The 11,577-nt window shown below is 41.3% G+C and overlaps 1 non-coding gene across 1 annotated transcript; it reads right to left on the reverse strand.

Moving 5' to 3' along the window:
- Nucleotides 1-291: 291 nt before the first annotated feature.
- Nucleotides 292-399, reverse strand: LOC119471301. The gene has a single exon (XR_005200332.1). It is a non-coding gene; the product is annotated as a U6 spliceosomal RNA (small nuclear RNA).
- Between the last annotated feature and the right edge of the window lie 11,178 nt (nucleotides 400-11,577).

Consider the following 11,577-nt stretch of genomic DNA (forward strand, 5'->3'; position numbering starts at 1 on the left):
CCACTCTTTGATGGGATTGTTTTTTTTCTTATAAATTTGTTTAAGTTCCTTGTAAATTGTGGATATTAGACATTTGTCAAATAGGTAAATTGCAAAAAATTTCTCCCACTCTGTAGGTTGCCTGTTCATTTGGATGATAGTTTATTTTGCTGTGCAGAAGCTCTTTAGTTTAATGAGATTCCATTTGTCAATTTTGGCTTAACTTGTTGCCATTGCTTTTGGTTTTTTTCATCACGAAGTCTTTGCCAATGCCTATGTCCTGAATGGTATTGCCTAGGTTTTCTTCTAGGGAAAAATATGGAACACTTCACAAATTTGCATGTCATCCTTGCACAGGGGCCATGCTAATCTTCTCTGTATTGTTTTAATTTTAGTTTATGCTGCCAAAGCAAGGATAGCAAGACTTTTCAGAGGTATGTCTATAGGCTGGGCATGGTGGTTCATGCCTGTAATCCCACTTTGGGGGGCTGAGGTGGAAGGATTGCTTGAGTTCAGGAGTTCAAGACCAACCTGGGCAACATGGCAAAATCATACCTCTACAAAAAGTGAAAAAATTAGCCCAGTGTGGCGGCACATGCTTGTAGTCCCAGCCCCTCAGGAGGCTGAGGTGGGAAGATGGCTTGAGCCTGACAGATAGAGGTTGCAGTGAGCCATGATCACATCACTGCAGTCCAGCCTGAGTGACAAAGCCAGTTCTTGTCTCAAAAAAAAGGAGCTTGTCTACAAAGGGGAGGAAAGGACAAGAGTGGTAAATGAATGGGACCAGGATCAAGGAAGTTTTCTCTCCCAAGTTTAGAATGATCCCATCATATAAATGGAAGATTCTATAGATATTATAAAGAACATCTTCTTTAAATATATCCACTCCCCCACCCCACCCCACTCCCACATATACACATGTGAACCCTGAAAGATCCAATCCTTCAGGATGGATTCTGAGTGGTTAACTGCACCTGAATTCAGAATAGAGTAAGATCTATTCTGTACTCTGAATTCCCAGAAAACCCACATTTGTGTAACTTTGGTACTTTTATAGCTGTCTGTTCCTGCTTACACCACCTGAACTAACCAGTAAGTTGTAGTTCAGTGACCTGCAACAACCAATCATAACTCAGCATTAACCAATCAGAACTAAGCAAGTCTATATCCTTCATTTGCATAAGTAAATCAGAGTGGGAAGCAAGTAGAAACTTTATCTATAAAAGACAATCTCTCCCTTTGTTTTCTGGACTGCACTTTCATTTTTTGCTGAAGGCTGCATCTACCTATTTTGCAAACTGTTCACTGGAATCTGTGAAGCACTTCAGTACTTGGTCTTTCTCGCAGAAAAATTCTCTGGGTGAAAACGTAAAATCCAGTTGCTGCGTTAGCATCACCATTTAGCCCAGCTATTGTGGTTAATGGGCCAGTCACACAATGACACTTGAAACGCCTCTCCCAAGAAGGACCTCCTTCCACAGGGAATGGTGGACCCAATCCCCTGACGCAAGTACTCCCAGGACTCATATGGCCCTTGTCCCATGAAATCTCAGAGGGCTTATTCCATCAGGCTCCGAAGCCCTGTGCTTTTTGTCTCGTATCAAAAGACCCCATAGTACTTCCTGTGTATTTTTAAGCAGTAGTTTGCACCATCTATTTTTAAGTCAGATGAACAGGTCTGGGGAATTGTTATCTGCCACTAAGAACGGCAGAATTGGGCCTGGACCCCACATGCCCCAAGGCAGCACCAGGATTCTCCTGCAAAATAGATGGGCTGCTTTATTCCCTCTCTTGGTGATAATGGATTCATTCTTGACTCGCAGCAAACATTAACACAAAAAGCTCTGATAGCTTACATGTCCATACCACAGCCACATTCATTATATTACAAATGAGGAAAACTGAGGTGCAGAGAGGATCAATGACTTAAGTGCACCGGGCTAGATCTAAAACCAAAACTTCCCACCCTCAGACCAGAATATTTTTGTCTGCAACAAGCACCAGCATGCATGTGTAACAGACAGGCCTGGCGTATCCCAGTGGCTCAGCAGAAAGGAGTGAAGACCCACTTTTCTTAAAAACCTCACAGCCCTCCAGAGACATGACATTATCCAACGTACTCCCTCTAGAAGAGCTCTGAGTTTCCTGAGCTAGAAATATTGAGTCCTGTGAGGCTTCCTCTCAGAGCTGAAGAACAGCTAATGAAGTTTCACATCCATGCTGAGTTTGACCTAAAAAAAAAGTTTGAACTTTTAGGCCCATCAAAATGAGAAGCGCTTTTTTTTTGCCTCAATCTTAATGAGCCAAGAAGGCATTTCAAGAAAAAAATTCCCACAAATGGAGACTATTGAGGCCTCAGTGGTTACTTCTGACCACCACGGAAACCCCTAAACCACTACAGCAGGGGCAGGGCTGCCTCGCCCTCCTGCTCCATCTTCTCCAAAGATGAGATGCTTCTGAGTCCACCAGTTTTAGTGACTACTCAGCACTTAAAGTCTACTCCCCTCACATTCAACCCAACTTTGTTCCTTTGTGGGCTTTGCTACTGCCAAGACACAGTTTTTGCCAGTCTAGAAGATTTCAGTGGCTTACATTTTTTCTCTTATCCCAACTTCTCATGGCCTACAGCCCTCTGTTCCCTACCATGATTCCAGGAAATTCCATTTGAACATCTTAAGCTCCTCCTCAGTTTCTGTAGCAGGTGCTCTGCGGGCCTCTCCCAGCACCTCACTCTCCAAGGCCACTTTCATTTCTAAGATGTTTGTCTAAAGCTTTCAAGGAAATTAAGGGGCAAGGTAGTTACACAAAGTAATGTGACTTATGCCCTTTAGGCCTATCGCCTCCCCTGCTTTGCTGCCCATTCTCCCTAAATCTTTGCAACCTGATCAACCTGATTGCCTGTCACCATTACATTAACTGAAACTGTATTCTTTAAGGTTAAATCTCAAGTACTGTGTCTAACCACCCTGTTCTCATATCTGAACAGCATTTGACACAGTTGACAACTCCCCTATCAACCCTTGCCATGCCATGCACACACACAGATGCACACACAGGCACACGTGCTTCCTTAAAATTCTCTCCCTGGTTTTTGTGGCTTTCTCTGCAACGTTTCTGCCACCTCTCTTGCTCGTCTGATGATTTTCAAACCTGTCCCCTCAGAGGTTCTCCATCTCAACATATCTAAAAACAAACTCACGGTCTTTTTTTGAAACCTACTTTCCTGTGTCTTGAGTGTCATTACCATCTTCCAGCCCACCAGACTGGATACCAAGGAGTAATCTTTGTCTCCTTCCTATTTTCAACCCCCACATTTAATTAGTCCCCAAGTCCTGCCAATTCTTCCTTCAAAATGTGCCCTATACTTATGCCATCATCTTCATTATCACTCTGTTCTCCCTTTCTAATCCATGTAGCCCACCTCTGATAGATTAACCCCTTTAACCTACTCATCGAGCCTCATCAATGGTGATTCCTATTTCCCACATGAAACTAAAGTTCTTGCTCTAAACTTAAAATGCCCGAACATGCTGATCTTATTCTGCTCAAAATGCCAGAACATGCTGGTCTTATTCTGCTCAATCACCCTGATTTCCCATTACTCTAAAGCATAAATTCTTTGCTGCAAAATACTTGTTACATTTCTCCCTCATGCAGATGAACATGATTTGCACTGCCACCACCACCAGGTTGGTGGTCCTTTGCTTTGCACAGAAAGTACCCTGCCACACTCCACTTTGCCTCATCTTATTCCTGCAGGGTGCTGTTCAAGCCTCACTTCCTCCCTCAGGGCAGTTGGTGACACCTGGACATCCCGACCTTGTCTTTAATTCTTTTTGCTCTCTCTGCTGATGCTTCTTATATTAGTACCTAGTGCAAATTATTTTGTGATGGGTGTAACTATTCAATTTAACATATGTTGAAGATTTATTTTGACAGAGTTACCAAGCTAAGAAATACAAAGGTGGGGAGGGAATAAAAAATTTTTTTAGTAGTCTGTACCAGTGACAGGCTTGCAGGCAGGAAGAAGGATTCTGGTTTTCTCATAATCCTTCTCAGCCACCCCTCCCATTCTTTAACATGAATAATTGATGTTTCTTCAATTTTAGGTAAAAGCTATGGAGCCAATACAGGTGCAGCATTCCCTTCCACCCACAATTCTGGCAATTCTGGAACCTCCCTTGTTCTGTTAATAGACCCAAAAGAAAAAGTTGTTATTATGTTGAGTATTTACCAACCACAATGTAATACAGTTAGAAATCCAAAACAAATAGATAACCATAAAAAAATATGAAAACAGATTTTCAAATAACCCCCAAGCTTGAGAAGAAATACAAGACAATTACAAACTGTTTACAACTCAAGAACACTATATGACAAAACTTACGGGATGCAGCCAAAGTGGTTCTTAGAAGCCAATGAATAGCAATAAACAAGTTTATTAGCACAAAATATTGAAGTTAAATGAACTCAACTTTCAAATCAGGAAGTACAAAAATGAGAACAACAACAAAATGATCCAAGGACAGTAGAAGAAAGGAAGTAAAAATAATTTTTAAAGAATGTATAAATTAATCAACAAAAACAAAACTGATCCTTTGACAAGACCAACCTTTTGCAAATTTCACTAAGAAAGAGAGACAGTGTACAAACACATCAGATCTGAGAAAAGCAAGAAGCTAAATTTCAGCCTGAATTTCAGTAACAAAGCAGGGAACTGTGAGTCTCAGGCAAGTTTCTTAACTTCTCAACACAGACCCACCATCTGCAAAATGCAGGAAACCAAAAAAAAATTCCTACCTCAAAAGTTGTTGTCAGAATTAGATCAGAAAGCATATACAAAGGACATAGCACAATGTCTGGCTCACAGAAACAGACAATAAACAGTGTTATCATAATGGCATTTTTTCTTTATTTCTTTTTAATTATACTTTAGGTTTTGGGGTACATGCCTAGAACATGCATGTTTGTTACATAGGTGTACACATGCCGTGGTGGTTTGCTGCATCCATCCCCCTGTCATCTACATTATATATTTCCTCTAATGTTATCCCTCCCCAACCCCCAACCCCACCCCCTCCTATTTCTCCCCTAGGCCCCCCCATCCCCCAACAAGCCCCGATGTGTGATGTTCCCCTCCCTGTGTCCATGTGTTCTCATTGTTCAATACCCACAATGCATTTTAATGTCATAAACCTAAACGAATAGAGTAGCAGGTCTTAGTTCTGGGTTTGTATCAGGATTACCTGTGATTATTTCTAAAATTCATGTTGAATGATTATTTTTATTATTGGGAAAGTCTAATTTTCTCATCACAGGAATCATTTTTTAATTCACCAAACTCTATTGTCAACACAGCTGTGTTCCATAGATACACCCAAACTTGGAGATTTCTGATTCGGTAATCTTTTTTCCCAGGTTTGTTTGTTTTTTTCTGATTTCTTCCCATGCAAGCTTCGAGGATGAGAAAGTCTGACACAGAAAAATTTTCCAACTTTTTCTTTTTCATTTCTTATTCCTTATGAACAAGAGTCCATATTCAATTGTTAGATTGGGCACCAAAATACATCACTCAAAAAAGGTGTTTTCGTTTGGGCCTTGGAAGCAATCCTTGAGTCAAGGGTTTTTGGACATGTAGTTTATCTGGAAAGTGTTCTCAGAAAGCGTAGCAGGCTAGTGGGAAATTGAGCAAGGTAAGCAAAGGAGGCCAATAAAACTCATGAATGCTCAGGTTGCCACTGTGGGAAATGGAGGCTTAACGCCTTTGAGGATCACTTGGACAGTAGGTAAAACATACCTCAGAATTGTCCTACTCAATGAGTGAGAAAGCTTAACCATCAACTTTTATTTGGCCTGGGTTGAGGGGAGCTCTTGAGCAATTCACTCCAGTGGCCGAGAAAGCCCTCAGTCAGAATCATGTTTAATTGCAAGAAGAAGCCACTGGCATTTAGGAGACCCAAGGGGCTATGGGCATCTGCTACAGAAGTCAACCAGTGTCAATCCAATGCTCATGCCTGAGGTAGTTTGTGCCCACAGGGAGGTTTCAACGTGCTCTGGAAATTCTTTCATACTTCCCTTCTACTCCAGATTACCTTTTATTTAACCATCCTAGTGTTTAGGAAGCTCTTCACAAAAATGAAAGATTTGTGTTTTTTAATAAAAGACTTGGAATTTAATATAAGTGATCTACAGGGTGCTTCATGACATACATGCTACTAATTGTTCTCTTACCTTTTGTGTTTCCCTGTTCCAAAATTATTGTTTCCTTAAAAAAAAAAAAAGTCACAGAGTTATCTGTGTGATTGGATGGTGCATGTGATCAGGATACCATGGAGGGGCGTGATATGGGGAGGTTCTAGCTCATTTAGCAATTAATACACCATGCTTAGAGCTCTTCAAGAGTATTTGCAATCTTATTAAAATTAATCGTCACTCAATTTTTAACAGCAAAAATAACACTCACATATTTTTTGCTTTTAGGAATCTCTCAGAAGTCTCTCATCACTCTTAATTGACTGTTTCATACTTCTGCTATAATTTTCATTTCATTTTATTTCATTTCAGTTTTGAGAGGGAGTCTCGCTATGTTACCCAGGCTTGAGTGCAGTGGCAGTCTCGGATTCAAGCGATTCTCCCCTCAGCCTCCTGAGTAGCTGAGATTCCAGGTGTGTAGCACCACGCCCAGCTAATTTTTGTATTTTTAGTAGAGGCAGGGTTTCACCATATTGGCCAGGCTGGTCTTGAACTCCTGACCTTAGGTGATTCACCTGCCTCGGCCTCCCAAAGTGCTGGGATTACAGAAGTGAGCCACTGCGCCTGGCCTTCTGCTGTAATTTAAATGTGTGTCCTCCAGAACTCAGGTGTTGCTAATGTGATAGTATTAAGAGGTGGGGCCTATAAAAGATGATTAGGTCATGAGGACTCCCTCGTGAATGGCCTTAAGACCTTTATAAAAGATGCTTCAGTCAGCTTTCAGTTTCTCTTGCCCTCCTGCCATGTGATGATACAGGAAGAAAGTCCTCACAAGATGCTGGTGCTTTGATCTTGGGCTTCCCAACCTCCAAAACTATAAGAAACCAACTTCTGTTTTTTTGTAAACTAGCCAGACTCAGGAAATCTGTTAGAGCAGCACAAGCAGACTAAGATAGTTTCCTTATATGATCAAGAATGTAGATGTTTCCATTTTCAGATTGAAACACTGAGGCATAGAGAGGTAAAATCAATTGCAAGAGGAAGCGAAAGGTCTCTTTATTATCATCCTCACTTCATAGGACTCTTGCTTCCTCTGCGGAAGAACTGCTTTGGCTGAATTCTCTCACCAGCTTTTGGCAAGGTCAGATCTGAGCACGATGGTCCATCCTGATAGGAACAAAGCCATAGCTTGTTGTGGGGACACGGGTAAATTCTGAGCTTCATCAGAGAGCCATGGGACATGGGATGTGCCTTGGAGTAAACTGGATTCAGCTGATAAATAAAGATATAAAAACGTCTATTTCTCAGTGAGAGTTTTACTTCACTTCAAGGCCCTAGACAGCCTCAGTTGCTTAAACTACATCCAGAAGGCCCCATGGGAAGCATCTTCACAGTCAGGTTAAAAGCTTTCTGCTAAGCAATGAGATACCATCCAGCAAAGGGAATGAACAAGCTCAACTTTAAGCAATAATATGGAAGAATCTCACCACCATATTATTATGCAAAAGAAGCCAGACTCCAAAGCAGACATGCTGCATGATTCCATGTGTATAACACTCAAAAACAAGAAAAACCAAAAATTCTGTTAAAAATCAGCATAATCATTATTCTTATAGAGTTGTCAGTGACAGAAAGTGGGTATTTGGAGACTTTTAGGGATATGTTTGTATCCTGCTTCTTGATCTGGATGTTGGTTTCACATACATACAGAAAGTGAACAAATCAAAGTGTTCAATTTGTGAAAATGTATAAATCTGTACACTGACTATTTGTTCACTTTCTGTATGTATGGTATGTACTTTTTAAGTAGACTCAATTTTTTAGAGAAGTTTTAGATCCATAGAAAAATTGAGTGGAAATTACAGACTTCTCACTCTGCCACCTGCCCCTACACATTGCAGGGAGCAGAGTGAGAACTCTGTACATGCAGTACTGTACATGCAGTACTACACACACAGTACTACACATGCAGTACACAGGCAGAACTCTGTTTACATGCCCCTACACATGCAGTACACCATGCCCCTACACACACAGGGGTCAGAGTGAGAATTCTGTTCATGCAGTACTACACATGCAGTACTACACACGCAGTACTACACACACGGTACTACACAGTGTGTGACCCCACAGTTCTACACAAGCAGAACTCTGTTTATATGCCCCTACACATGCAGTACGCCATGCCCCTATACACACAGGGGTCAGAGTGAGAATTCTATACACGCAGTACTACACATGCAGAACTACACACGCAGTACTACACACACAGTACTACACAGTGTGTGACCCCACAGTTCTCCACAGTTCTACACAGGCAGAACTCTGTTTACATGCCCCTACACATGCAGTATGCCATGCCCCTACACACACAGGGGTCAGAGTGAGAATTCTGTACATGCAGTACTACACATGCAGAACTACACACACAGTACACAGGCAGTACTCTGTACACATGACCCTACACATGTAGGTGGCCCTACCCCACTCACACACAGCCTTTCCCAATACCAACATCCCCACCAGCACAATGAAGTTTTTACAATTGATGAACCTGCATTGACACATCATTATCACCCAAAGTCCATAGTTTACATTAGGATTCACACTTGGTGCTATACATTCTATGGGTTTTGACAAATGTATGACATCTCTCCTCCATTATAGCATCATACAGACACGTTTCATGGCTCTAAAAATCCTCTGTGCTCCAGTGATTCATCCCTTCTTTCCCCCTAACCCCCCCAAAATACTAAATCTTTTACTATATCCATAGTTTTTCCTCTTTCAAAATGTAATACAGTTGGAATCATACAATAAGTAGCCTTTTCAGATTGGCTTCTCTCACTGAGTCATATGCATTTAATTTTTCTCTCTGTCTTTCCATGGCTTGATAGCTCGTTTCTTTTTAGTGCTGAATAATATTCCTTTGTCCATATGTACCATAGTTTAATTATCCATTCCAGGCTGTAGGATATCTAGGTTGCTTTTACATTTTGGCAATTACGAATAACGTTTCTGTAAACATGCACATGAAGGTTTTTGTGTGAATGTAAGTTTTCAACTCATTTGAGTAAGTATTGAGGAATAAAATTGCTGCATCGTATAATAAGAGTATGTTTCGTTTTTTTTTTAATTGCCAAACTGTCTTTCACAATGGCTGTGCTACTTTCCATTTCCATCAGCAATGAATGAGGGCTGTATATTTTAATTAAAAGTTAAAAAAAACTAATTGAAAAATACAAACAAAAGCCCATTCCCAAATCCAAATAAATTGAGAATATTTAAAAGAGAATATTTAAAAGAGCCACAGATTCTAAATACAAATCTAAAACGTTTTCAAAAATATTTTGATCAAAAGCAATGTCCTTAGAATATGAATAAGTACACACGCTCCCTATTTGAGTCTCATTGGGGTGTGGGTTCAACCAAGCTTATCAAAACCACAGTGAGAGTTGGTATACTTTGGGGTCACAACAGAGCAGACCCACCACATCCAAATGAAACACTAACTTCCTGCTAGACCCTTGAGACCTATGTAGACACAGCCTTTAGCCAAATGGCTTGTCTTCTCAGTCTAAGGCAGGAGAGTACTTGGAGTACTCTAACTTCAAACCACATATTTAGATGTCAAATTATTTTTTCCTATTTGCTACTAAAAAAGTATGTAATGCACCACTCCATCTTTTAAAAAAAGATATTGTTTTGTGACAATGAGCTATTCAAAGAGGCGAGAAAGGCAACCAGGCACAAAACTTGCAGGGCATGAGCTTCTATAGAGCATCTGGGGTTGAGAGGTTATCCTCCTCGGTTACAGATAGAGCAGAGGTCCCCAGCCCCCAAGCCATGGGCTAGTACTAGTCTGTGACCTGTTAGGAACCAGGCTGCACAGCAGGAGGTGAGTGGCGGGTAAGCAAAGCTTCATCTGTATTTACGGTCGCACCTCATTGCTTGCATTACCTCCTGAGCTCCGCCTCCTGTCAGATCAGCAGCAGCATTAGATTCTCATAGGATCACAAACCCTTCTGTGAACTGCATATGTGAGTGTTCTAGATGGTGTGCTCCTTATGAGAATGCAATGGCTGATGATCTGAGTTGGAGCTGAGTTAGTGATGCTACTGCTGGGGAGTAGCTGCAAATACAGATTAACATTAGTAGGGAGGTTTGACTGCACAGAGACTATAATACATCAACTGCTTGCAGATTCATATTAAAACCCTATCAGTGAGTAGTAGCCGACAATTAAGCTGCATCTGGTGGCAGGTTTTATAGTGGCAAGTGGGTGGATGAACTTCAGTTGTACAGCTGCATCTGGTGGCCTAAAAAGTGTTTGTGACAACTTCAAATCTCTATACATTCTGGATTAAAGTCAAGGTAGAATATCCTGAGATTGCCACAAAAGCACTGAAAAGCCTGCTCCCATTTCCAACATCTTATCTTTGTGAGGCAGGGTTTTCAGCAGTGGCAGCAACCAAAATGAGATTACAGAGTGGACTGGACATAAGCAACACACTTCGGGTGTCAAGGCCTCCCATCGGGCCCAGATTGCACTGCCTGGTTGAAAGAAAACAAGTTCAGGACTCCTACTGACTCTACATGACGATGAACTGTATAATTATTTCACTATATATTACAGTGTAATAATAATACAAATAAAGTGTACAATAAATGTAATGTGCTTGAACATCCCGAAACTATCTCTCCCACCACCCACTGCCCGGTCTGCAGAAAATTTGTCTTCCACGAAATTAGTCCCTGATGCCAAAAAAGTTGAGGACCACTAAGATTGAGGGCATCTGTTTCTTGAAATATAAGTTACAATCAAAAGTAACTGTAATTCTGTGGTTTGTAGTATCCCTTTAACTTTGCAAAGGGTTGGCATATCCACTTATGTACTCATTCAATGTGCCTTTACTATAGAGTCATATTTTATCAGGAGCAGTAGGTTCTGAAGAAAGCGCATAAGGTAAACATTGCCCTTAGACATTCCTTCAGTAATTGTTCAGCATACACATCTGTGCATTCACAGAGTTGGCTCATGTTTAGACACCATGCTGTACAAACATGTGGCTTTAAACACTGGGCTGACGATCACAACCAGTAGCATGAGATGCTCACTCTAAGCAGGGAAGGGGACGGAGACAGACAAAAGAAAACCATGAGCTGAGTCTCCTGTCTCACCCTCTCTCACTAGAGCAGGGGTCGGCACACTTTTTCTGAAGAGAACCAGAGGGCAAATATTTTAGGCTTTGCGGTCTCTCACAAGTCCTCAAGTCTGCCACTGCAGCACAAAAGCAGCCAGGGGCAATAAGTAAATGAATGGGCATGGCTGTGTTCCAATAAAACTTTATTTGCAAAAGCAGGCAGTAGGCAGGGTTTGCCCCACAGCCTATGGTTTGCAGCCTA

Source organism: Cebus imitator, unplaced genomic scaffold (genome assembly GCF_001604975.1).
Source record: "Cebus imitator isolate Cc_AM_T3 unplaced genomic scaffold, Cebus_imitator-1.0 Scaffold55, whole genome shotgun sequence".
Taxonomy (NCBI): Eukaryota; Metazoa; Chordata; class Mammalia; order Primates; family Cebidae; genus Cebus; species Cebus imitator.